This window comes from Ascaphus truei, chromosome 7, assembly GCF_040206685.1.
Source record: "Ascaphus truei isolate aAscTru1 chromosome 7, aAscTru1.hap1, whole genome shotgun sequence".
NCBI classification, from domain to species: domain Eukaryota; kingdom Metazoa; phylum Chordata; class Amphibia; order Anura; family Ascaphidae; genus Ascaphus; species Ascaphus truei.
Window position 1 is genome coordinate 27,493,286 of NC_134489.1, and position 26,699 is coordinate 27,519,984.

A 26,699-nucleotide genomic window follows, 5' to 3' on the forward strand; every position below is an offset into this window, starting at 1 on the left:
TCCAGCGAAAATCCCAATCTGCCACATTGCTCTCCTAAGGGCTCTCTCACTCCTACAAATCACAGTTATATCATCCATATACCCTAAAGTTTTTAACTGATATCCGCCACTTCCAGGTACTGTAATTCCTTCAACTACTTTGTCTTTTTCCAACATTATTAAAAGGGGCTCCATAGCGCATATAAACATAATAGGAGACAGAGGGCACCCCTGTCTGACTCCAGACTGGATCTCTACTACACCCGATAGGGATCCGTTTATTAAGATTCTACTATTTGCGCCTACATATAACTTCCTTATGCGCTCCACAAATTTAGCCGGAACCCCCATTTTGCCCAAAACTTTGAACACAAAGTCCTGGAACAGTCTGTCGTAAGCTTTCTCAAAATCTATTCCAGCTACTAGAACGCTTTGTTTCCTGTCCAGACTGTCCCATAACCTATCCTTTAATAGAGCCAAATTTTGCCCTATTTGCCGCCCAGGGACTGCACAAACCTGCTCTTCGCCAACCATATTTCTCACTACATTCCTAATTCTATTTGATAATATTTTAGCTGTAATTTTATAATCGACGTTGAGCTACGTGATTGGTCTCCAGTTCTTTAATTCATACTTCTCCCCTTTTTTGAAAATTAAGGTTATTATACCTTCCTTCATTGATCTTATTCCTCCTTTCCCCTCTAACGCTGCTATACATACAGCCTTAAAGTCATCCTTCAGGATTGCCCAAAAGGCCTGATAGAACTCGTACGGGAGTCCATCGCTACCAGGCGTCTTCTTCTTTCCTCCTCTCCCCACTTCCTCCAGTTCTTTCTCATTAAATTCTCTGCCCAGCCACTCCTGGTCAGTTCTTCCCAATTTCTTAAGAACAACGTTTAAAACGTCTTCCTCTAAGTTCTCGTCCCTCCATTTCCGAGTATACAGCTTTTTGGAAAAACCTTCCACAACCTCACAGATTCCTTTTTTATCCTTTACCTGCACCCCGTTCAGATCTTTCACACATACCATTCTCTCCTTTCTTCCAAACACTTTTTTGAAAAAGAAACTAGTGCATTTCTCGTCTGCCTCTAGTTGATCTACCTTTGCTCTAAAAATTATTGCTTTACCTTTCTTTTCCATATATTCTTTAATTTTTGCCCGTGCTCCCTCTATTTCACACTCCACTTTTTTCCCCAGGTGCCTCATTTTAAACAAGAACTGTAACCTCAGCTGCCATCTCTCATACCCTTCGCTTTCCTTTCTTGTTTTTTCATCTCCCCTTCTAATAAAAAACTTTTTGGTCTCGCACTTCACCCATTCCCACCATTCACCCACCTCTTTAAATCTGCTTTTTCCCTCTTTCAACCTCATATATATTCCCATTCATACCTTTTCTTTATCCACTCATCATCCAATAATAATACATTCATCTTCCATACATTCCTTGCACACTCCTCCTCTTTCACCCCCTCTAACTCTATCTTCATTATCACATGGTCCGAAAAATCCACTCTCCGATTTTCTATCTCTCTTGCTTTCATCTCCTCTGATAACAGATACAGGTCGATCCTGGACTTCGCTGACCCTTTGTCACTAAACCAGGTGAATCTTCTCTCACCCTTCCTCCCCACCCTTTCAACATCCACAAGGCGAAACTCCTGCATAATTTTCAGCAGGAGTCTTCCTGTGGAATCCAACTCCATTTCTCCATCTACCGCAACCCGGTCTTCATTGGCAATTATGCAGTTAAAGTCACCTATTATAACCGTAAGCTCTTTCCCTGGTAAAAAAAAAAATCTAAGTTTTTCAAACAACTCAAGCCTCTCCTTCCTCTTAGGGGGGGCATAAATATTTAAAAACCTGAAAGCACAATCATCAATTCTCACATTAACTAAAATTAACCTTCCTGGTTCTATTGTACTGTAATTACTTTCTCAAAACAAACCCTTACATTTCTTGCCACCACCCCCACACCCGCATTCTTGTTGTCTGCGCCCCCGGACCAGACTGCCGGGCCCCATTTCTAGTCCTTTGGTTTCAAAGAGTGCTCCAATCCGCACTCTTGCAGACAAATAATGCCCGCCTCTTGCAGTCTTAAATAATCAAAAATCGCCGCCCTCCTCGCAGCAGCTCTCATGCTGCGCACATTCAGAGAGGATAGGCGTATCATAATACAAGTTCACCTTATTAACCCTTCAGGACTCAGTCATTCTTCGTATCACCTCTAAAGACTCTGGGTCTCCTGGGCTAAACTGGCTCTCCCGGGCTAAAGGCTTAAGTCCGAAGCCACCGAAAAACTGTCCTCGATTTATCTCCAGCCTCTGGCTCCCCGACTCAGGGGTGCTATCGAAGGAGCCTATCTGCTGGGAAGTTCCCGGGAGGGAATCTTCGCTTTCGCTTATACTCCCCCATGTCTCTAGTTGACTTGGTCCTCAAACATCCTCGGGTTTTGTTTTTTGGGGACCAGCTTCAATTTCTTTGTTAGACAGTTTGCACTTTCTTTTTGTCTGGGTCTCCAAAGGTTCCATCTCAGGGTCACTCATTCCAGCTTCAAATCCTTGCTGCTCCGCCCAGGTAGCCCCTTCTTCAACACCAGCTGTTTCCAGGCATTCAGGGCACTCTAGGCCTTCCCCTGCTTCCACCTCCACCTGATCTCCTTCTAATGTTTCCTCCTCTAGAGGCACGTCAGGGGGGGTATCCTGCTCTGTGGGGGGGGGGGGCGGGTCACCTCTGGAGCTTCAGCGGGTTTCCTCACCACCTGCGCATATGAGCGTTTTGGACAACTTCGTGACAGATGGTCATTATCACTGCATAAGTCACATTTCTTGGGCACCCCACATTGCGCTACCATATGGCCTTCTTCCCCACAGTTCCTGCAGCAGGGGCCTTCCTTCACGCAGTTTTCTTGGGTGTGCCCAAATTGCTGACATTTTCGGCAGTACAAAGGCTGTCCCACAAAGCTGAGGTAACCCCGGTTCCCTTCAATGCTAAAATTAGCTGGTGGATACAGAACCCTACTTGTGTTACTGTAATCTTCTCGGAACCTCACCCAAAAGTGCCTCTTCCCGTTATATATGCCAAACTGATTTTTTAATTCAATACAGTTGCTCACCTGTGTGCAGAATCTAAGGAGAAACAGTCTTATATCAGCTGTGTATATAGAGGGGGATTACCTTGATCCCTTGCATTGCCGCTTTTCCTGCTTCTTCCCTCGCTTTCTCTGTAAAACGCAAACAATCCTCAGTGCGAAAGGAGGTAATGTTCTCCTCTAGGGGCTCTGCCTTTTCAGCCCAACGCGGCCATTGTCTTTTTCTCTAAAACCAGGTGTTCCTGGTATAAACCCTCCATGATTGGGTCCACCTCTAGTGACTCTTCTACCACCGAAATCTGAGTCCTCACCTGTCATCTGGGTGTTCCCTATTTCGCTCCCCATGACAGACTCTTCAAGCTCTGGGGTTTCCCCCGCTGCTTGTGGTTCCCCTGGTTGTCTTTTTTCTTCATTCCCCACCAGGGGCCTTTCTCTCGCATCTTCTACCATTTCTTCTTCTATGTCCAATTCATAATTACTCCTGAGGAAGAGTGGTAGCCGCCCAGAGAGGAGAGAGAAGAGAGGAGAAATTTACTGACAGATACTCACAGAACCGCGACCGGAAGTGACGTATCGGGACGGAGCGGAAGTGACGCGTCGGTGTGCGAGTGAAGCTGAAACATCCACCCGAGAGGCTGTATCCCAGTGGAGAACTCCACAGTGCCTGCGGGCAGCTGGTATGGGAAGGTGATCGACCCACAAAAGAGGGAACCCACGAGGGGAGAGATACCTGGATCAACGCGCCCACCGCTGGAGGTACAAAGTCCCTGAGAGTGGTGGTCCACACCAAGTCACACCGGAGGAGGCGGGTGAGCCTGAAGTTTAAACCAAAAATCCTTCTCTCTTTGATCACAATGATTGTGGTACATGCCTGAAATACTTGTTTTTATTGTAAGTGTTCATTTTTTAAACCCCATAAAGTCGAGTTTTTTTACATTATACTGGTCTGCACTATGGTTTATATTTCTTTTACATACACTTCGCTGCGGAGCTGAGAGCTGGAGACCCTATCACCTGGTGGGAATATCTGTACAGCAGAGACCATTGAGTGTCAAAACCGCTTGATTTTGACTTAAATCTTGTAAGTAGACATCACATATGAGCCAAGAAAGAACGCAGAATATATATCACTTGAATTTTATTGTCTGCACTTAGATTGTTTTTCTTGTTTTATGTTCTTTTCCCTTCATGCTCCCCCTGGATTACAACTGGACAATTCATAATTTCTCCCAGCCGCTGCTCGTGCATAGGAGCGGTGCTTACATTGTCTTACCAGATGACCCTCTTCCCACACAGATCACATTTGCGGGGTGCTCTACAGCTTCCGGCCGTATGCCCCTCTTGACCACAGACCCGGCACACCACTGACGACGTATCACAATTTTCCTTCACATGTCCATACTTGAAACAGTTTCTGCAAAAAGAGGGCTGGCCCCAATAAGTCAGAAAGCCCTTCTCACCTCAAATGCTGAAGTTGGCCGGTGGTTGTCTTACCCCGTCCACACATGAGGGGTCTGGCTTAAATCTCACCCAATATCATCTCTTGCTGTTAAAGACACCATAGGCATTCGCTTGTTCTAGACCTCCTTTCACGGATGTACAGTACCTCTGCAAAAACAGCATAATGTCCTGTTTATGTACATAAGGGTTGTACATGTGTACTGTTATTTGTCGCTCTTCCATCATGAAGCTGGGGAATACCGCAATTCCCTGGAGTTGGTCGTCCTCTCTCCTCTCTTTGCATATCTCATACACTCTGTATGCATCTTGTTCAGAATTGAAGGTGACGTCATAAATTCCTTGATGAGGAAAATCTTGCAGGCAATAAAGCTTCGCCGTTCCAACCTCGCATATTCCGCGCAGAATCTTCTCCACGATCGTCTTCAACGAAACTCTGGATCGGGCCTCTTCATTCGCCAAGAAATGGACCGTATTCCATATGCGCACTTCCGTCGTAAAAGCCGCCATCGTGTCGCCCACCGAATAGCTCGGAATGGCGTGTCACCCCAAAAGCAGCATGCAGGCTTAAGACTCTTTTGAGCCGATGCCGCAAGGCCAAGGTGACACAGTCCCAGCTAGGCCCCTGACACAGACACTTGATCTGAGCCAAAAGGCCGAGAAGCGATGACCAGAAATGGGCCCCTGCCCGAGCGCCGCCCGACGGCCAGGGGCACTACGCTTTAGGGAGAAGGGCAGAGGGAGCCGCTTGCTGCCCGCTCGCCTCCTCCCCCAGCATGCCAGCATGGCCGCCTCCGCTCCTTCCAACACAGCTCCGGGGAGTCTATGCAGCAGCGGCGGCGGCGACGACGACGACTGATGCAAAAGCCAAAGGCTTTCTATGTAGGACAGAAAAGCAGCTACACACACTGCCGGGGGGGGGGGGGGCACAAGGCCACAAAACAGCCAAAAAGGCACATGCTTCCAGGTCTTTTTCTGGCACCAGTCTTCGCCTGTTCATTTGTATAGGAAACGCCCACTTTTTCTCTGCTTGCCGACTTGTTTGGGCTGCCATGAAACTCAGGCAGCAAGCAGGCAGTGGCTGGAGTTTTCAGTTCAGGTAATTTCAGCCACCCATTGTGACATCAAACTAGCAAGGCAGGCTTTTGCTGCTGCAGTGTTTTCTATGCAGGCTATTTGGGTATAGCTTCAACAGGAGTTTCTTAGGTATCTGCTCGTTCGGACAGAATTAGGCAGCAGGCGGCACTCCTGCTCCATGCGAGCTGAAAAGAAAAGAAAGTAGGAAGCCAGACCAAAGAATGAACAGGACACAGCAAAAAGGAGAAGGCTTTAATTTTGTCGTCATTTCTTCTTTCTTTGCAAAAGAAAGAGCCAAAAAAAGCATGCTTCTATTTTGGAGCGCTGTTTTTTTCTATCTTTTCATACAAGTCAGATATCCCCAAAGGGAAGTGCACCGGTCCTGGAGGTACTGCAATACCAGGTCAATGCGTGGAGTGGACAGAGCAAGCTCTTCTTCCATCTCCCTGTTCTAAAAATCCATTTAATATATGGTCCCCAGATAGGGGACGTATCAGATATTAAACTGATAGTTTTTTGTTTTGAAAGTTAATCTTTATTGTCAAGACAGGTTCAAAATATGTACTGAAAAAAGAAGACTTTTCTGAAAACAAAAAACCATCCCTGCATACAGTACAATAACCCCAGACATAACATTCAAAAACATACTTCTTCAACAACAAGTGTCATCACCCCCTATAAAGGAAGTCACATATTATACCTACTTATTTACATGACAGGAAACGTTAAGTTTATTTGAAAAAAAAAAAAACACAGAGCAACTTTGGTATCTATACTTTCCCTAATACCATCACGCTAAGGTATTCCAGGCCTCCGGCTTCCAGAGGTAAGCCTGTGCTCTGTTTTCCCTTTTATCCATCTTGTAGTACACATACATCCTACTTTTAACCAATTTAATACAATCACCCACATTCACTTCATCCTTTTTTCCCACCAAAATATTCCTCACTTGCTATAAAGCCTCTTTCACACAAGTAATCATTTGCCACGCTATTCTCTCTCTTCCATTCACATACTCCTCCCAATCCATACAACATTCTCTCCAGACAAACTTTTCAAGAGCGTAACTTCTTTGAATAGGGGGCCAATCTTCCTCCAGACTGCCCTCGCAAAAGAACAGTCCCAGAAGAGATGGACCACGCTCTCCACTTTCTCACAACATTCTCTCGGGCACCTGTCTGTGACAGCCAGGTCCCGCCTCTTTTGTACCTCACGCACCGGGAGGCACATCCACGCTGCCATCCAAGCCACATCCTTTTGCTCATTAAATAGATACTTCTCATTCACTATCTTCCTTTTCTCATCTGGTCTCCATTCAGTCCCCCAATCATCTCCATTTCCTCCCTCGCTTTCAACACTTTCGTCACTTTCTTCCTAGACTTCCATACCTCCATTCCTAGCATTTGCAACTCAAATTTTACAATATACGTCTCTATAATGGTATAGAAACGTGATGGATTGAAACAAACTGGTTTCGTGAGGTCATATCTAACTCCCCAGAGTCTTCTGCACATCCCCCTCATCATATACCTACAAAAATGTGCGCACAAAAGCTCTTTCTTATCTACTCTACCTATATAAAAACTAATATAATTTAAATACAAGAACACTTCCTGGTCAGGAAGGTCCTTCCCCCCCCCCCTTTTCTCTTGATTTCACTACTCTGCATCTCCTTAACTTTTCTTCCTTGGAACCCCAAAAAAAGGTGCACAACATCCTCCACACCTTTTGCAGCCAAACACTCGTTGGAGGGAAATCCAGGCCGATCCCCTCCAGAGACAATGCTCTCTCTCATTGACCATAAACTTATTTTCTTGCTCAACTTTGCCTCTAGGTTAATCCAGTTCTGCGTCACTTTCAGTTCACTATCAAATACGAGGCCCAAAACCTCCAGGGGTCCCTCAACTATGGGAATGTTTAGTTCCCCCAACCCTTCTACCTCACCAAATGCCTTAACATTACTCTTAGCTCTATTGATCTTAAAGGCTGAGGCTTGACAGAATCTGTCTGTCTGGAATAGAGCTCTCTTTAGGGCGACTGACGACTTACAAACCAATGTCACATCGTCCATATATGCTAGAATTTTCAACGTCTGGCCTCTGCTTCCCGGAATTTCTATCCCTCTAATAACTTTGTCCCGATTCAACAAGCGCACAAGCAGTTCCAGAGCACAGATATACACGACTGGGGAGAAAAGGCACCCCTGTCTCACGCCAGACTTAACACTTATTTGTTTTGTGAGGAAGCCATTTGCCTGAATCCGACTAAAGGCGTTCTTATATAATACTTTTACAAATCCCAAAAAACGTCCAGGGATCCCCATTCTCTCAAGCACAAGATACAAGAAATCATGGGAAACCCTGTCGTATGCTTTCTCAAAATCCAGAGTTGTTACTACTAAGGCTTGCTTCCTTTCCCCACAATCATTAATCACATCCCTTAGCAAGGCCAAGTTCTCCCCAATCTGTCTACCCGGCACTGCACAAACCTGCTCCTCCCCAACAATTTGGTCTAATACAATTTTAACTCTATTGGCTAAAACTTTGGCTGTAAGTTTATAGTCTGAGTTAAGTAGCGTGATCGGCCGCCAGTTTGAAAGCTCCGATCTGTCTCCCTTTTTAAAGATTAGAGTCACTATACCCTCCCTCTGATTTGGGAAGTTCTGCTTTCCCAAGACAAGCCACACAAATCTCCAGAAAGTCCTTATTCAGGATCGCCCAGAAGGTCTGATAAAACTCATAGGGCAAGCCGTCACTTCCAGGGGTCTTATTTTTCTTCCTGTTTTTCGGGGCCTCTTCCAATTCGCCTAGTTTAATTTCTCTCTCTAACACATCCTGATCTTCCTTCTCCACAACCCTCTCTAATGCATTCAAAACATCCAACTCAAAACTCTCATCCCTCCCTTTCACTTCATACAAATCCCTATAAAACTCTTCAATCGCTTCCAACATTCTTCTTCTTTCGCTCACCCCCGTTCCATTCATGTACCTTACACTCATTTGTTCCTGCCTTCCATACGCCTTCTTAAAAAAGAAGCGTGTGCACCTTTCTCCCTGCTCTGCCCTTTCTATCCTAGCTTGAAAGATTATTTCTTTCCCCTTCTTTTCAAGCATCCCCTTTATCTTCTTCCTAGCCTCTTCTATCTCTCCCCAAAATTCCTCAGTCTATACAAAAAATTGAGCCGCAAATGCCACCTTTCATACTCCTCTCTCTCCTTCCTTTTACTCCCACATCCTCTCTTAATGAAAAAACCTTTAGTCTCCATTTTCACCATTTCCCACCATTCAGTCAGATCCTCAATGAATACATCCTTCTGCATTCTCAACCTTGCATACAACCATCCATACCTCTTACGTACCCATTCATCCTCAAGCAGACTTACATTCAGCTACCATACATTCCTCCCATGCACTTCTCTCTTTCCTAAGCATACATTCCCCTCCATCCATACATGGTCTGTGAAAGCGACCCTCTTCTGGGTCATCGCACTCACTTTTAGCCCCTGCGTTAAAAAAAAAATCAATACGCGACCTGGCCGTCCCTTTATCGCTATGCCAGGTGAACCGCTCCTCATTACACAAAAACCTCTTGCCTTGGTCATACAGCTTAAAGTCTATAATAATATTTTTTAACAATATCCCCGTGCTATCCACCCCTACACTCTCACCCACCCCCTCCCTATCACCCCCCACCACCGTGCAATTGAAGTCCCCAACAATCACAGTAGGCATTGTACCAGGCAGAAACAGCTTTAGTTTCTGTATTAATGCCCCCCGCTCGCTCCTGCGTGGAGACATGTAAACATTAATGATCCGGAGCACACACCCCTCTATCGCCACCACCACCACTGATAACAGCCTCCCAGGCTCTATTACTAGCACATCTTTAATGTTAACTTTTTGGCTTTTCAATAAATCCTCATACCATCATTCTTGCAGGAACTCCCTGGAGACCACACTGCTGGTCCCAGACCCACTCCTTATCTCCAGGAGGGGAGTTAATGGCACACTCCTGTAAGCAAAATATGTCCCCTTTAGAGTGTCTCATGAAGTCCAGGATCATAGCCCTGCGGGCTATCCCCCCCACGCTTCGCACATTCAAGGAAACGATATATATCATGGTAATACAGAGAAGAAATTTTCACAGCCATCAATATTAAACTCACGTGCCCGATCCGCCCATTCTGGACTGCATTCCGGTTGTATCATTTAGATTTGATACCGCCTCGTTCTCCAGATAGGGTAGGTCTGTCCCTATTACGTTTGCGTAATCTGGAAAAATGGGGGAAGGGCACATAGCCACTTCCGAGTCAGACGAGAATTCTTCAATTTGTTGGGAGGGATCTACGTCACTTTCACTGACGATTTCCTCTACCTCCTCACATCTTGCTTTGGTCTCGGTCTCCGATATCGCCTTTATTCCCGTTTATGCAGGTCTCTTTCTGCTCACCTTCTGGGAGGGCTGGAGCTCCATCTCCTCCTCCTTGCTCTGCTCTCTTTTGACCGCTTTCCTCACCAGGAATTCCTCACCCTCCGCGGCCAACATCCCAGTTTCAAGCTCTGGCTCGCTTTCAAGGTCTTCCACCGCCTCCTCTAGGGCACCTGCACTCCCCTCTGCCTCCGGTCATGCTGCCGGGGAGATCTCCGCAGGAGCGCTTCCTCTGTTGAGGCTGCAGGATCCATGTCTCTCGCTGTTGCTGTCTTTGCTGCTTGGGCATAGGTTCGCCGCGGGCACTGACCTGCCTGGCTCCCCGCATAAATCGCAAGTACGTTCAGCGTTACAGTTTTCAGAAGAGTGGCCCTCTCTCTTGCATTTTTTGCAATAGAAGTAACGTTTTATACAATCCTCACTGGTGTGGCCATAAACAAGACATTTCCTGCAGAATTGGGGTTGCCCCAGGTACCACAAGAAACCACAGTCGTTTGCTATGGAGAAGTTCGGGGGCGGCTGCATTACTCCTCCAACATATGTGTTGTCTGGTTTGAAACGAACCCAGAACTTACGTTTACCATTGTAAACACCAATGGTGTTCTTTTGCTCATATCCTCCACGCACCACGCTGCAGTATTTTTGCAGGAAAAGGCTAATGTTCTGAGTAGGGACGTAAGGGTTGAACATGTGAATAATGATTGGCTTCTCCTCCATCATGTACGATGGTTGAATCATAACGCCCTGGAACCGCTCATCTTCTGTCATGGTCTTGTACCTCTCAAACATGTTCATGGCGTCCCAATACTGATGGAAAGTGATGTCGTAATACCCCTGTTTGGTGAAATCCTGGACGAAAAAAAGTTTGTCGTACTCGATGTTCAAAGCGCCTTTCAGCATCTGCTCCATCACGAATCTGAGTGTCACCTTCTTACGGAACTCCAACTCGACCTGGATCCGGATCGTATTCTTCTGACGTACCTCTGCGTACGTATTCGCCATTGTCGTCTCCTTAGTAAGCTAGAGATGGCGCAGTCCCCTTATGGCAGCATGCCAGCTTAAGACACCAAAGGGGTCGATGCTGGAAGGGACCACAGTCTCTGCTGGGACCTTCTGGCACGACACTTGATTGTAGCCAAAAGGCCGAGAAGCGATAACCAGAAATGGGCCCCTGCCCGAGCGCCGCCCCATGGCCAGGGGCACTAAGTTTTAGGGAGAAGCAGAAAAGGGCGGCAGAGGGAGCCGCTTGCTGCCCGCTTGCCTCCTCCCCCAGCATGCCTGCCTCCAGTCACTCCGTCCTTCCAGCACAGCTCTAGGGAGTCTATGCAGCAGCGGCGGCGGCGACGACGACGACGGATGCAGAAGCCAAAGACTTTCTATGGAGCAAAGAAAAGCAGCCACACACACTGCCGGGGGGGGCCCACAAGGCCGACAAACAGCCAAAAAGGCACATGCTTCCAGTTCTTTTTCCGGCACCAGTCTTCATCTGTTCATTTGCATAGGGACCGCCCACTTTTTCTCTGCTCGCCGACTCGTCTGGGCTGCCATAAAACTCAGGCAGTAAGCAGGCAGTGGCTGGGCTTTTCAGTTCGGGTCACTTCAGCCAGCCAGCCATTGTGACATCAAACTAGCAAGTCAGGCATTTGCTGCTTGCTGCTGCAGTGTTTCCTATGCAGGCTATTTGGATACAGCTTCAACAGGAGTTTCTTAGGTATCTGCTCGTTCGGACAGAATTAGGCAGCAGGCGGCACTCCTGCTCCATGCGAGCTGAAAAGAAAAGAAAGTTTTGATTTTTGGTTTTTAGTTCAAACTTCCCAAAAAAAACTACATCTGGGTCTAAAAATTTTAAGCCACCAATCCACTGTAAAAGCCAGAAAACTTTTCCCCACACCTTTTTAGTATAGTTATACAGTATGACCACATAATGTGTAAAGTTGTCTCATCGTGTGAGCAATTCTCCCTTGGGCACTTGGCGCTCATCGCTAGGCCCTTTCTGTGTTGGAAGAACTTGCCTGGCAAAGACTGGTGCGCACATAACCATGTAATGTCCTTTTGTGTATTAAAAAGCTCCTTGTCTGCTACCCTTTCCCAGGCTTTTTACATTCCTGCTCATTTACATTCGGGATAATGCACATCTTTTCTCCTTTTTTTATGCTTTTGGTCAACTTTTTTTGGTCTGTAACTTCTTCTAAAGATTTGTTCTGTAGTCTAAATTCGTTTAAAATGTTATCTAAAATCTTATATGTATCCGACAAATTTAAAACATGCGCTGTTTTTAGCGATGTTACAAACCACTTATGTTTTCTTGCAAAAAAATCTATTTCATACTTTAAAAACACCGACCAATAGTTTCCCCGCCCAAGGTTTAAAAGGCAAAAGGCAAAATATTTAACATAAAGAAATAACCTGAGTTCTGGGAAACCTCTTCCTCCGTTATACTTTCTTTTCTTTATAGAAAACTTCTCTTTTTCATTTCTTGTTATGTGAGCTCCACAAGAAAACACAACACAACCTTGTTATTTTCTGTATGTCTCTAGTGGAGGGAGGGAATACCAGACCTATATAAAGCAGGATTGGAAGAATGACCATTTTTATTATAAAAATTTTACCTTCCATTGTTAGTTTCCTTAAATACCACATCATAATGTTTTTCTTAATTTTTTCTATACATTTTTCCCAGTTTTGGTCTCCTTCATTTTGCTCATTAAAATTTACACCAAGTATGTCAACCGACTCTTTTATTGGGATATCTTGTATATTTAAGGGCTCCCAATGTCCAATTTTATAGATATTACTTTTGTTAAAATTTACTTTAAAACCTGAGGCTACACAAAAAAATTCTAGCTGTTTGATGGTTCTTTGTAATGATATTTGATCCTTACAGAAAATTGTAATATCATCCATGTAGCCAATGACCTTTGCCTCTACACCTCCCCCTCCTGGTAGGGCAACACCCCTGATCACCTTGTCTCTTCTGATGGCGCACTATAATGCCTCTAGGGCATAGATAAATAACAGGGTGGAAAGGGGGCACCCCTGCTTCACTCCTGATCTTAGCATCACACTTTCTGTTCTAAAACCATTAATTAAAAACTCGCTTGAACTACCATCATAAAAAGATTTAAGAACATTTAAAAAAAACTCTCTGGTATTCCCATTTTGCTTAATACTAAGAATAAAAACTCATGGGAAATTCTATCAAAAGCTTTTTCAAAGTCGATCGATAAAATCATTAATTTCTGTCCTCTCTCTTTTGTGTTGTTTATAATATTTTTAACCAAGTTTAAATTCTCCCAGATGTTCCTTCCTGGGTTCGCACACACCTGATTGCAGTGTATTACCTTCTCTACAATTTTTTAAAACCGGTATGCACATATCTTTGGTAAAATGTTATAATCATAGTTTAAAAGTGCAATAGGTCACCAGTTTTTGATATCTGTCTTATCTCCTTTTTTATATAAAAGTGTCACTGTGCCCTTTTTCCATGAAGATGGCAATTTTTGAAAAAAAAAACACTCTTTAAAAATACAAAACAGATCCTCTTTTAAAATATCCCAGAAGGTAACATAAAATTCTATTGGTAACCCATCTTTGCCTGGTACCTTGTTTGTTTTAAAACTTTTAATAACCTCTAAGATTTCTTCCATTTTAAGATCTTCTTTTAAAAACTCTTGGGGGCCTATGCAGAGAGCAGCGAATTTTAAAATTGGCGAATTTATTAAAAAGTAGCTTTTTTGGAGAGTTTTATTCTCCATATGCAGAAAAGTGCGAATTCTGCTATGTTTAACATGGATGCGTGTGGCGAGTTTAAATTGGCGAGATGCGCGCTTCAGAAACGTGTAAAAACAAATTCGCGCCTTTTTTTTCCCCTTTGCAATGGCCGCGAGCGGCAGCTTCTTGCCAGTTTTTTCTGGCGAGGCAAAAAGGAGACAATCGCGCCATTTTATTGGCGCGAACAGCCGCTAGATGCCGTTCGCGCCTCTCTGCATACGGATATTTTTAAAACTGGCGAGATTGAGATTCTCGCCAGCCGCGAGGCGAGTTTTACAAATAGAAAAGAAAAATTGGCGCGTTTTTCGGAACTCGCCATTTTCTGCTGCTTTTTGCGCGATTTTCTCCAAAAAATGGCGAATTTCGAAATAGCGCTGCTCTCTGCATAGGCCCCTTGGTCTTCTTTATTTAAAACCAACGTTATTTCTTTTAAGGCATCTTCTGCAAAATATTTATCGATCTTTTTATCAAAAAGTTCTTTGTAGAAAGCTGCCACTTGTAATAAAATGCCTTGTAAAGTTTTTTCCCCTTCCATTTCTTCAATTAATTCTTTTTTTCTCATTCTTTTTGTTAAAAAAATATCTGGTGCATTTTTCGTTTTCTTCTATGTGTTTTATTCTGGAATTAAAAACAATTTCTTTCCCTCTTGCCTGTAGGAGTTTTTTTATTTGTTTTTTTTGCTTCTGCTATTTCTCCCTCAACCACACATCCTATGCCTTTTAATTTGTGCAAGGTTTGTAATTTTGTATTTAGGTTGTCAAAAAAGGCCCTTTTTTCCCTTGCTTTCCCTTGCTTTCCCCTGCCCTGCTTTTATGAAAAAAAGTTTGGTCTTTCTTTTTATATCGTCCCACCATTTAAAAGCTGAAGTGTTTGTCTCCTTTTGTTTTTGCCATTCTTTAAAACTTTTCCTAAAATGTCCACATATATCTTTATCTTCCAGCAGGTTAGTATTTAATTTCCATTCACTTTTATTTCTTTAATTCATCACTTTTTATTGTGAATATTAAGATTTTATGGTCTGATAAAATGTTCTCTACTAAAACACACTTTAAGGGCTTTAATTCTTTAGAACAGAAACAAAAATCTATCCTGGAGCAGGTTATCCCATTGCTCCAAGTCATGCCCTCCGCTTCTGGTTTTCTGGGGTTGCACACGTTAAAAACATCCTGTAGTTTAAAATCTGTTTTTATATTCTCTAATTGCAATGAAGTTTTATCAAAATTTCTACTAAAGTTTTTCCCCAATCTTTTTTCTCCCTTTAAAATGCAGTTAAAATCCCCGCTTATTATTTGAGGACAAGAACTGTCCATAAAAATGGTTAAAAGTTGAAGTGTTTCAGATCTTTCTTGCTTGTCAGGGGGGGTATATACATTAATAAAATCCCATCTGCAGCCATTTATTAGTATACTAACTTTTACAAGCCTACCCGGTTTTATTTAGTTTACAGACATTATTTCTACATTCCCTTTAAATAGAATGGCAACCCCTGCTGATTTATTTTCGTTAGATCCAGACTACACTGATGGCCCATGTGACCAGTCATTTGCATATTCATTATAATCTTGCATATGCGCAATACCACACTCCTGTAAGAAAAAAAACTGTCACACTCAGAGAAGTCAGGTAATCAAAGACCATTCTCCTTCTTTTCCTATCTTTTATGCTTCTCACATTAAAAGATATACCTTTTAAAACAGACATTTTAAGTTTCAAAATCCATTTCTGACTATTTCTGGAAAATCTGGCCTCTCAATGCCTGTGAAACCCTCAACTCCTTCCTGTTCAAGGAAAGCCTCAGAACACAGAGAGACATTCTCAATTCCTCCATAAGGATCAGAAAAAAAGGGTTCTATTACCTCAGTACCTTGTAGTGTGTCCATTTCCCCAGAGTCTTGCAGAGTATCAGCCACCTCCGAGTCCTGTAAAGCTGCATATCTGTCGGTTAGCTCCACCTTAGGACTCATCACTTCCGCGTAGGTTTTGACTTTTTTTTTAAAATTCTTTCTTTATTGTCAACATTTTTATAACAATGAACACATAACACAATATGATACACTACAAAATGAAACCACCATACAACATGCAAATTATAATAATCATAGATGTAGTTTGTTAAACAATAAATACATTCATAATACAAAAACAAAACCACGTTCTCTTAAAATAAACTCTGCTAATAAGTCAACTCCATATTTAGTAAAACCGTTTATCCATATTATTCTCATTTTGGCAGATGATTCCTCTCTCATCTTACAGTATTCTATTACCAGTGAACTCAGACCACGGCAGCCAGAGATACTCATATTTTAGCCTTGTGTCAGTTGTTACAGTATATACGAGAGCTGTTCCATTCTCATAACCTCCCATACTCTCGACTCCCATTGTCTCATAGTGGGGGCCTCCAGTTTTTTCCAGTTGGCAGCTATAGTACATCTTGCTGCATTCAGCATATGTATTAGTAGGGATTTCCCAATTCTATGCCCTTTGACCCCCTCTCTGTTTAGTAATAAAATACTCGGGTCTTTCGGGATTCTAATCTTGGTTACATTGAAAATCTTTTCCACCATCTCATCCCAGAAACACTTTATTTTCTTGCACTCCCACCAGATATGTAGCATTGTACCCACCTCCCCACACTCTCTCCAGCATTTGTCAGACGTTCCTGGATAACATGCGTTCAGTTTTTGTGGCGTATAGTACCACCTGTACATTATCTTATAAATATTTTCCAGTATATTCGTTGATATCGAGGAGGTGCTGGCATTACACCACATTTGTGTCCATTCTAGTGCAGAGTATTCCTTACCCAGTTCCGTTTCCCAAGCTAATACAAATCCGGGCTTAGGTTCAGCTTTGATTTCCAATATTGTTTTATAGATATACGATATATTATGTCCTCTAGCACCTAGCAATACCAACGCCGCTTCGAAAGGATTCAATCTCCTCAACATATTTGTTATATTTCTTTTGGTGTTCATATAGTGGACAATTTGCGTATATTGCCATCTTTTTCCTTCTTTAAAATCAAACTGGTCCTGAAAATATTTAAAACTTCTGATTTCTCCCATGTCCATCAAGTTTCCTAGTCTTAATAGCCCCACTCGGCTCCACTTTTTAAATATTCTAGAGTCCAGTCCTGGGGGAAAATCGGAGTTCCCACATATTGGGGTGAGAGGGGAATGGAACATACAAACTCTCTCATCTTTGGATATTTCATCCCATGCACATAGAGCTGCACCGATAGTAGGGTGTTCATAAAGATCTTTAGGTCGATCTATCTTCCTAAGCCAGGGAACCTTATTTGTATCTATATTTTTTGACAGTAGTTATTTTCAATTTCCACCCACAGTTTATTTTCTGTACAGTGATACCATTCAAAAAGAGCGTTCACCTGTGTAGCAAGATATTACTTATTAATATTCGGCAGCCCGAGTCCTCCTTGTGATTTATGTCTTTGCAGCGTTTTAATATTAATCCTTGTTTTTTTAAATTCCCAAATGAATTTATTAATTTTACTTTGAAGCATGGCAATATATTGCTTGGGGACTTTCACTGGGATAGTCTGGAACAGATACATACGCCTTGGCAGGATATTCATTTTAATACAGTTAATTCTACCTATCAACGAGATAATATTCTTATTCCATCTTTTTAAATCATCTTCTATTACTTTAGCTAGTGGGGTGTAATTAGCCTGGATCAGCTCTTCTACTCTTGATGTTATATTTGTTCCCAAATATTTTATACTTCTGTTCTTCCATTCAAAAGGGAAATTTTCTTTTACCTGGGCTGACAATTCTGCTGACAGATTTATATTGAGAGCCTCTGTTTTTGTTAAGTTAATTTTAAAATTGGATGCTAAACTATATCTACCTAGAACACTCATTATATTTGGAAATGATACCAGCGGGTTAGTTATTATCAGTAGAATATCATCTGCGTATAATGCGATCTTATGTTCTTTCTCACCTATTTGAACTCCTGTGATATCTGGGTGATTTCTTATTGATTCTGCTAGCTGCTCCATTATTAGAGCAAAAATCAATGGGGACAACGGGCACCCCTGTCTTGTCCCATTATGTATTCTAAATGAGTTCGAGATCTGTCCATTTACCTTGACCTTTGCCGATGGGTTACTATATAGTGCCTTTACATACTGTCTAAACATATCACCCGTTCCTATACGTTCCAGCATTTTAAACATAAAATTCCACTGCACTCTATCAAAGGCCTTTTCTGCATCTATGGACAGTATCATAGTTGGGGTCTGTGTTTTATTGGCCTGGTTCAGTATATTTATAATTCGCCTAGTGTTATCTTTGGCTTCTCTTTTTTGTATAAAACCGGTTTGGCCCCTCTCTATCAATTCCGGTAGATATTCGTTCAGTCTATTTGCTAATATCTTGGCGAGGATTTTGACATCTACATTTCTAAGCGATATTGGGCGATAGCTTGCACAATTTAGTTTGTCCTTGCCTGGTTTAGGGATAACTGTTATATGAGCTTCTGACATATACTGGGATAGATTACATGCTTCCAGTTCTTTTTCCGGCACCAGTCTTCACCTGTTCATTTGCATAGGAATCGCCAACTTTTTCTCTGCTCGCCGACTCGTCTGGGCTGCCATGAAACTCAGGCAGCAAGCACGCAGCCAGTGGCTGGGCTTTTCAGTTCAGGTCATTTCAGCCACCCATTGTGACATGAAGCCAGCAAGTCAGGCATTTGCTGCTTGCTGCAGTGTTTCCTATGCAGGCTGGCTGGATACAGCTTCAACAGGAGTTTCTTAGGTATCTGCTCGTTCAGACTGAATTAGGCAGCAGGCGGCACTCCTGCTCCATGCGAGGAGCTGAAAAGAAAAGAAAGTAGGAAGCCAGGCTACAGAACGGACAAGACACAGCAAAAAGGAGGCGGCTTTATTTTGTCGTCATTTCTTCTTTCTTTGCAAAAGAAAGAGCCAAAAAAAGCATGCTTCTATTTTGGAGCGCTGTTTTTTTCTATCTTTTCATACAAGTCAGATATCCCCAAAGGGAAGTGCACCGGTCCTGGAGGTACTGCAATACCAGGTCAATGCGTGGAGTGACAGAGCAAGCTCTTCTTCCATCTCCCTGTTCTAAAAATCCATTTAATATATGGTCCCCAGATAGGGGACGTATCAGATATTAAACTGATAGTTTTTTGTTTTGAAAGTTAATCTTTATTGTCAAGACAGGTTCAAAATATGTACTGAAAAAAGAAGACTTTTCTGAAAACAAAAAACCATCCCTGCATACAGTACAATAACCCCAGACATAACATTCAAAAACATACTTCTTCAACAACAAGTGTCATCACCCCCTATAAAGGAAGTCACATATTATACCTACTTATTTACATGACAGGAAACGTTAAGTTTATTTGAAAAAAAAAAAAAACACAGAGTTTTCAGTTCAGGTAATTTCAGCCACCCATTGTGACATCAAACTAGCAAGGCAGGCTTTTGCTGCTGCAGTGTTTTCTATGCAGGCAATTTGGGTATAGCTTCAACAGGAGTTTCTTAGGTATCTGCTCGTTCGGACAGAATTAGGCAGCAGGCGACACTCCTGCTCCATGCGAGCTGAAAAGAAAAGAAAGTAGGAAGCCAGACCAAAGAATGAACAGGACACAGCAAAAAGGAGAAGGCTTTAATTTTGTCGTCATTTCTTCTTTCTTTGCAAAAGAGCCAAAAAAAGCATGCTTCTATTTTTGCCCGCTGTTTGTTTCTATTTTCTCATACAAGTCAGATATCCCCAAAGGGAAGTGCACTGGTCCTGGAGGTACTGCAATACCAGGTCAATGTGTGGAGTGGACAGAGCAAGCTCTTCTTCCATCTGCCTGTTCTAAAAATCCATTTAATATATGGTCCCCAGATAGGGGACGTATCAGATATTAAACTGATAAGAACAGATTTTTGTTTTGAAAATTCTTTTATTATGCAGCGAATCTTTACAACAAGATTATAACAGTACATAAATCATTTTCCTAACGAAAAAAACCGCGACGTAAACAACGGCGCAGTGCATATCTCACACATCTCACATACATTTTTATTAATGGTTTCCCCAAAAGTAAAAAAACTGAGGAACACGACGGTGCAGTGCATTTATACATATGCACCGCACCACAGGCATGACATATCATACAAACATTAACTCTATCTTTATTGCACAGAAAAACCTTTGGGGCAGGGGAGTGGGAGAGGGTAGGGAGGGAGGTGTTTAGTCCAGGAGGACTAGTCATTTAGCAGGCTGTGGAGCAGCCTGCGACAGTCCTGTACCGACATCCTCTTCTTCCCCTTGGCCAAACGTTCCCTGGCGAATAGTAAAACGTCTTTGAAACAGCATATTAGACGCCAACCGGCTTCGATTGCGTCCTCTGTGTGTGTTCCTGTGAAAAGACCGTGGAACACCGAGTAGTACGTGACGCACTTCCTCGGTATACAATCCTTTAAGTCCGTGTCCAGCGCGCGCAGCAAGGCCTGCGCAAAGGGGCAGTCCCAGAAGAGGTGCATGACACTTTCCTCCACTGGGTTACACCTGGGGCAGTGCCTCACGAGGCTGAGTTTGCTCTGGTACTTGTCCGCATTCACAGGGAATCCCCCGTGTATGGCCTGCCAAGCAATGTCCTTGTGTTTGTTCGTAAGTCTTTTCGATGCCACATTCCTCCACACCGTTCCAAAAGTGTTGGGGTGGAGGCCTGGGACCGATTCCATGATGTCTTTAGCCCTGATCATTTTGTAGATGACCTTGGGCTTCCACAGGTCTGGTTTTACTCCCTCCAGATTGTTCTGCCTCACAAACTTCTTCACGTCCTTGTAGAACCAGGGCGTGCGCCAGCTGTAAGGGATGGAGCTGTCCCACGTGTCCCAACCCAGTGCTCTCCAGAGCGGCAGGAGCAGGAGGCGGGACATGGAGTAGCCAGAGGAGTCTGTGTCGCAGTCTCTCAGGGTGATCCGCACGCAGTTACATAGTTACATAGTAGATGAGGTTGAAAAAAGACGTACGTCCATCAAGTGCAACCTATGCTAAATTTAGACAACAGATACTTTATTCTATATCTATACTTACTTATTGATCCAGAGGAAGGCAAACAAAAAAAACCATTAAGGGGAAAAATTAATACCTTCCTGACTTCAAGAATTGGCAATCGGATTAATCCCTGGATCAACATCCTTCCCATGTATACTTATTTGGTATATCCCTGTATAGCTTTCCCATCTAAAAAGATGGCCAACCTTTTTTTGAACAAATCTATTGTATCTGCCATCACAGTCTCCATGGGTAATGAATTCCACATTTTAACTGCCCTTACTGTAAAGAACCCTTTCCTTTGTTGCTGGTGAAATTTCCTTTCCTCCAACCTTAAGGGATGGCCCCGAATTCTATGTACTGCCCTTGGGATGAATAGTTCTTTTGAAAGCTCCTTGTATTGTCCCTGAATATATTTGTATATAGTTATCATATCCCCTCTTAGACGCCTCTTTTCTAATGTAAATAAATCCAATTTAGCTAGCCTCTCATCATAAGTTAGAATGTCCATCCCCTTTATTAATTTGGTGGCTCTTCTCTGCACTCTCTCTAGTTCCATAATGTCTTTTCTTAGGATTGGTGCCCAAAATTGTACTCCATATTCAAGGTGTGGTCTTACTAATGCTTTGTAAAGGGTCATAATTATGTTTATTTCCCTTCCATCCATTGCCCGTTTGATGCAAGATAAGATCTTGTTTGCCTTTGCAGCTACTGCATGACATTGGGCACTATTGCTAAGCCTGCTGTCTACAAGCACTCCTAAATCCTTCTCCATCAAGGATTCCCCCAATATATCTCCATTTAATTTGTAAGTCGCCTTTCTATTCTTGCATCCCAAATGCATAACCTTACATTTATCTGTATTAAACCTCATCTGCCATTTACCTGCCCACGTTTCCAGTCTCTCCAAGTCCTTCTGAAGAGAAATTAAATCCTGCTCTGATTCTATTACCTTACACAATTTAGTATCATCAGCAAAGATGGAGACTTTGCTCTCGATCCCAACCTCAAGGTCATTAATAAACATGTTAAAAAGCAGGGGTCCCAGTTGCTTACAAAGAAGGCGCACAGCATAGTGGGGATGTCGGGGATTCCTCTACCCCACTTGTGTGGCTCCTTGTACATCACCTCGCGCTTTCCCCTCTCAAACTTGGCCCCCCAGACAAAGTGGAACACTGCCATGGAGATTTCCTGGAAGGTTCTGGCCGAAGGCGGGTATGCCTGGGCCACGTACTGCAGGACAGGAAGGATCTCGTTCAGCAGTACCAGCTTTTTCCCCTCAATGGTGAGGGGTCTGAGGCGCCACAATCCGATCTTCTGCTTCACCTTGTTCAGCCTCTCGTTCCAGCTCTTCAGGGCAGCGCCCTCGCTCCCCACACCAAACCAGACGCCAAGGATTTGGATGAGGCCTGCTCTGATGGGGAAGGGGGTCGGCAGTAAGGTTCCAGCACCCAACTAGCTTGGTCTCTGACTTCCCGCAGTTGACTTTTGCTCCTGAAGCTTTCCCGAAGTCCTCGCACGTCTGGAGCAGCGTCTTCACCGACCGGCTACCTGCGCAGAAGATGGTGACGTCATCCATGTAGAGCGAGCACTTCACTTCACGTCTCTGGGGTCCTGGCACGACAATCCCTCTGATCCCCGCATCTCGTCTGATGCACTGGGTGAAGAGCTCTATACAACAGATAAAAAGGTGAGGTGAAAGAGGGCAGCCTTGCCTAACCCCTGAGAGTGATCCGTTCACGATCGCCACACTGCAAATGTCAAGGTTAACATAAGAACAGAACATCTCCCCCATCCCATACTCACGCAGCACCCTACCCATGAAATCACGGGAGACACGGTCGAAGGCCTTCTCCTGATAAATGCTGACCAGGGCCGCATGTACACGGCAGTCTTTGATGTAGTGGACTGTGTCTCTGATTAGGAAGAGGCTGTCTGCGATCCTGCGGCCGGGGATGCCGCACATCAGGTCTGGGTGGATGATCTGGCTGATGACCTTCTTCAGTCTGTACGCCAGGACTTTTGCTAGGATCTTGTAGTCCACGTTCAGGAGCGAGATGGGACGCCAGTTCTTGAGGTCACATCTCCCCCCCTTCTGTTTATACAAGAGCGTCAGCATTCCTTCCCTCAGCGTTGGGGGCATCCTACGTTCTGCTTCCATTTCCTTGTAAAGCTCGAGCAGGTCCGGGCCGATCAGGTCCCACAGCTTTGTGTATAACTCAGCTGGGATACCATCTCCGCCCCGGCGTCCTACCCGTCTTAAAGGATTTGGTTCATGGCTGCTTTTCCTGCCGGGTCGATGGTGTTTGTAATCCCTGACAGGAATTTGTCAGCCTGGTCTCGGTCTGATGCTTTTGGGGAGTAGAGGTCTTCATAGAAATCTTTCACGACTCCCATGACTTCCTCCTTCCCCTGCTGCACGTTGCCATCTTTGTCTCGCAGCTCTCTCAGGGGCGTGTGGGCGGAGTGGAGTTTCTTGAAGAAGAAGGCATTGCATTTCTCCCCCCACTCAAGGTTCTCCACCTTGGTACGGAAGATGATTCGTCTGGATTCCTCCTCAAAGTGCTTTCGCAGGCTCTCCTTGGTTTCCTCCAGGTCGTCATCCACGTCCCATCCGCAGCATTTGAGGTCGTGCAGGGACTGCAGCTTGCGCTGCAGGCCCTCAAACTCCCCCTTCCTCTCATACGCCCGGCGTCTGCCCTTTGCCTGCAGGAAGCAGCGGATCCTTATTTTCGTGAATTCCCACCACTCTGCCGTGCTGGGGAAGCAGGCCTTTTCTTCTTTCCATGCTGTGTATGCTGTTCTCAGCTCCTCCATGATCTCCTCCCTTTCCAGCAGTGCGCAGTTCAGCTTCCAGGATCATGGCCCTGGGGGGAAACCTCCTCCCAGGCGCCCCTGGAGATGAATGGCTCTGTGGTCAGAGAAATGTACTGCGACCATGGAGTGCTGTCTGTGGTGAACATCTTGGTGGTGAACAGGAAGTCGATCCGAGAACGCTCGGAACCATTTGGGCGGCACCAAGAGTAGTTTGCGGCGCCTGCTCCCATAGATCCCACCACGTCCTTCAGGGATGCCTCCCCAATCATCGCCGTGAGTAGCCTGGACGTCACATCTATCTTTGCTGATTTGCTGGGGGGCACGCGCCCCCCACCTCAATCGTGCAGTTGAAATCCCCACCCATCACCACTGCCCTGGAGCTTGCGAACCAAGGGCGAAAGTGCTGGAAAAGTTCCAAGCGCTCATTTTTCCAGGGGGAGGCATACACTTTGATGAGCCAAACCGGCTCCCCTGCACATGAACCGTCTACGACCAGAAGTCTGCTGCAGACGAGCTCATGGACAGAATCAACAGTGAAAACATCCCCCCCTGATCAAAATGGCTACACCCGCGTTCCTGCACCCGTTCCCCTCAGACCAGTAGGAGGGGCCGTGAGACCACTGCCCGCTCAGGTGCCTATAGGACCGAGAAAAAGGTAAGGCACATTCCTGTAGCATATACACATCACATTTCTGTAAAGAAAGGAATGTTAGTACTCTGGCACGTCTCATCCGCTCTCCTATGCTCCCTACGTTAATGGAGAAAATGTTAAAAGACGCCATTAGTTTGGGAATAAAGGGTTAGACAGACATGCAGTGATACTAGTTACCATCCTCGCTGGCATGGGTGGTTGTGCAGATTTTCCTCGCACAGCTGTGCCAGCAGATCCATGGTTTGCCCAATGTTGCCTCTCGCCCCTCTCTTATGAGCTCGTCCACGGTCACCTGTGTCTCGCTAGGTGGCTGTTCTAAAATGGCTGCCTGCTCCTCTACAATGGCTGCCTCCTGCATCTCTGCTTCCTCCTCCTCCTCCAGGTTGCTTTCAAGGTCGCTGTCCACGTCGCTGGAAGTGGGTGAGTCGCCGATTTGCATTTGGGCCCTCTTCTGCTCCAGCCCCTGGTGCAGGCTTTCCGTCTCAGGGGCTCTCCTCTTTATTCCCTGCTTCTCCATTCCGGTCTGGGCTCTGGGGGCGGTATCTGTAGCAAGGGAGGAAGAGGGAGGGGGTGCAACAGCCTCGGGGCTGGGGAGAGGTGTTACCGGGGGGTGGCTGCAGTGGAGGGTTGGTTGGAGGGGGCAAGGGGTGGTGGGTGGTGGGGGGAGGTTGGGGTAGGAGGGTGGGGTAGGAGGGAGGATGGGGGTTGCAGCAGCAGTGGGTGTGGGAGGGAGTGTTGCTGCAGGGATGAGGGTGGGAGGGGGTAGGATGGGGGCTGCTACTGAAGGGACAGCTTGGGTGGCCTCCTTTTGCCTTTGCTCCTTCTTATACTTACCCCCTTGTGCCTTTACGTGTTGGTTTGCTGGGGTCTTCTTGGTTGCCTTCTGGGTTGCTCTCAGGGGAGCGCCCGGTGTCGCACCTTTCGTCGCGGCCTCTGCATAGCTCCTGACCCTCAGCTGGCAGTCCCGGAACATGTGGGTTGTCTTTCCGCATAGACCGCAGGTTTCCTGGCGGGGACAATCCTTTGTTTCGTGTCCGGTGTTCTTGCAGTTTCTGCAGGCTTTCAGGGTGCAGTTTCCACTGATGCCCCAGGTTCCCGCAATTACCGCAGGTCTGGGGCTGGTCAGGGTAAAAGATCCTCCCTGGGCTGCCCGCAAGTGAAAAACTGGGAGGTAAGTGGTGCAGCCGGTCCGTCGCTTCTGGATCTGGCCACAAGCGAACTACCATGCTCCACTTTCCCACCCAGTACCCCAACTTGTCCTTGATCCTGCTCGGCTCCTTCACCACGGTGCAAGAGCGCCGCAGAAAGGTGGCAGTATCCCTTCCAGGGATGTGGGGGTTCCTCACCGTCACAGTGATCCTCTTCTCGTCCCTCTGGATAGGGCAGTTCACGTCGAACTGGGAGAAGGGGAGCTCCTGTTTCAGGGTTTGGAAAGCCTCCCAGTACCTCCTGCAGGCTCCCGCGGTGGTGAAGGTGACAAAAAACAGGCCACCGCTAAGGACCTGGATGCTCAGGATCTCGTCCGGAGTAAAGCCTGGTTTGCTCACCAGCTCATTGGCAAAGGTCTCAGCGTCCAATAGAGGGCGCTGTCCGTCGACCTCCCTCAGCTGCATCACCACCGTCTGCCTCATCCAGAGTTCCAGGTGGGGGATCCTCCTGTTGCTGCTGCTCCCAGCTCCAGGGATGGAGATGGGGCCGCCGATGCTGGTGCAGGCAGTGGGGGTGAGGCCACTGGGGGGGGCAACATCGCCTGAGCCGCTGGGGCTGGTAGCTGCTGGGCCTCCTCCATCAGTCTCCTGGCTGCTGGGGACCGTCTCCGGGGGTGCCGTGTGCTTCTCCTTCTTCGTCCTCCTCTTGGTCTTGCGAAGGGTGGTCCCGGCGGGCTCCGTGGCGACCTCCATCATCTCCATTCCAGTCTGGGGGGCCGCTGTTGCCATCCTTCTCGTCGCAGGGGGGTAGAGCTTCGCCGTTCCTCGTAGCCTGGGGGTCCTGTCGCTTGGTCCTGAATCGCCCAAAGGTCAGGTGCGTCACCCCAATAGCAGCATGTAGCTTAAGCCCGAAGGCGATGCTACAAGGCCGAGGTGCCGGACCGTCACTCTCCCGTCCGGCCTTTTGGTTCAGACACTTGGTCTTAGCCAAAAGGCCGAGAAGCGATAACCAGAAATGGGCCCCTGCCCGAGCGCCGCCCGACGGCCAGGGGCACTGCGCTTTAGGGAGAAGAACAAAAGGGCGGGAGAGGGAGCCGCTTGTTGCCCGCTTTCCTCCTCCCCCAGCATGCCTGCCTACAGTCACTCCGTTCTTCCAACACAGCCCCGGGGAGTCTATGCAGCAGCAGCGGCGACGACAACGACGGATGCAAAAGCCAAAGACTTTCTATGGAGTAAAG

General features: G+C 45.6%; 1 non-coding gene and 2 pseudogenes across 1 annotated transcript; all 3 read right to left on the bottom strand.

Annotated features, from left to right (window-relative positions):
* Positions 1–5,968: 5,968 nt before the first annotated feature.
* Positions 5,969–6,134, bottom strand: LOC142500319 (U2 spliceosomal RNA; annotated as a pseudogene).
* Positions 6,135–18,827: 12,693 nt separating this feature from the next.
* On the bottom strand, positions 18,828–18,992 carry LOC142500320 (U2 spliceosomal RNA; annotated as a pseudogene).
* A 579-nt stretch (positions 18,993–19,571) lies between these two features.
* On the bottom strand, positions 19,572–19,759 carry LOC142500299 (U2 spliceosomal RNA). The gene has a single exon (XR_012802896.1). It is a non-coding gene; the product is annotated as a U2 spliceosomal RNA (small nuclear RNA).
* Positions 19,760–26,699: the final 6,940 nt, after the last annotated feature.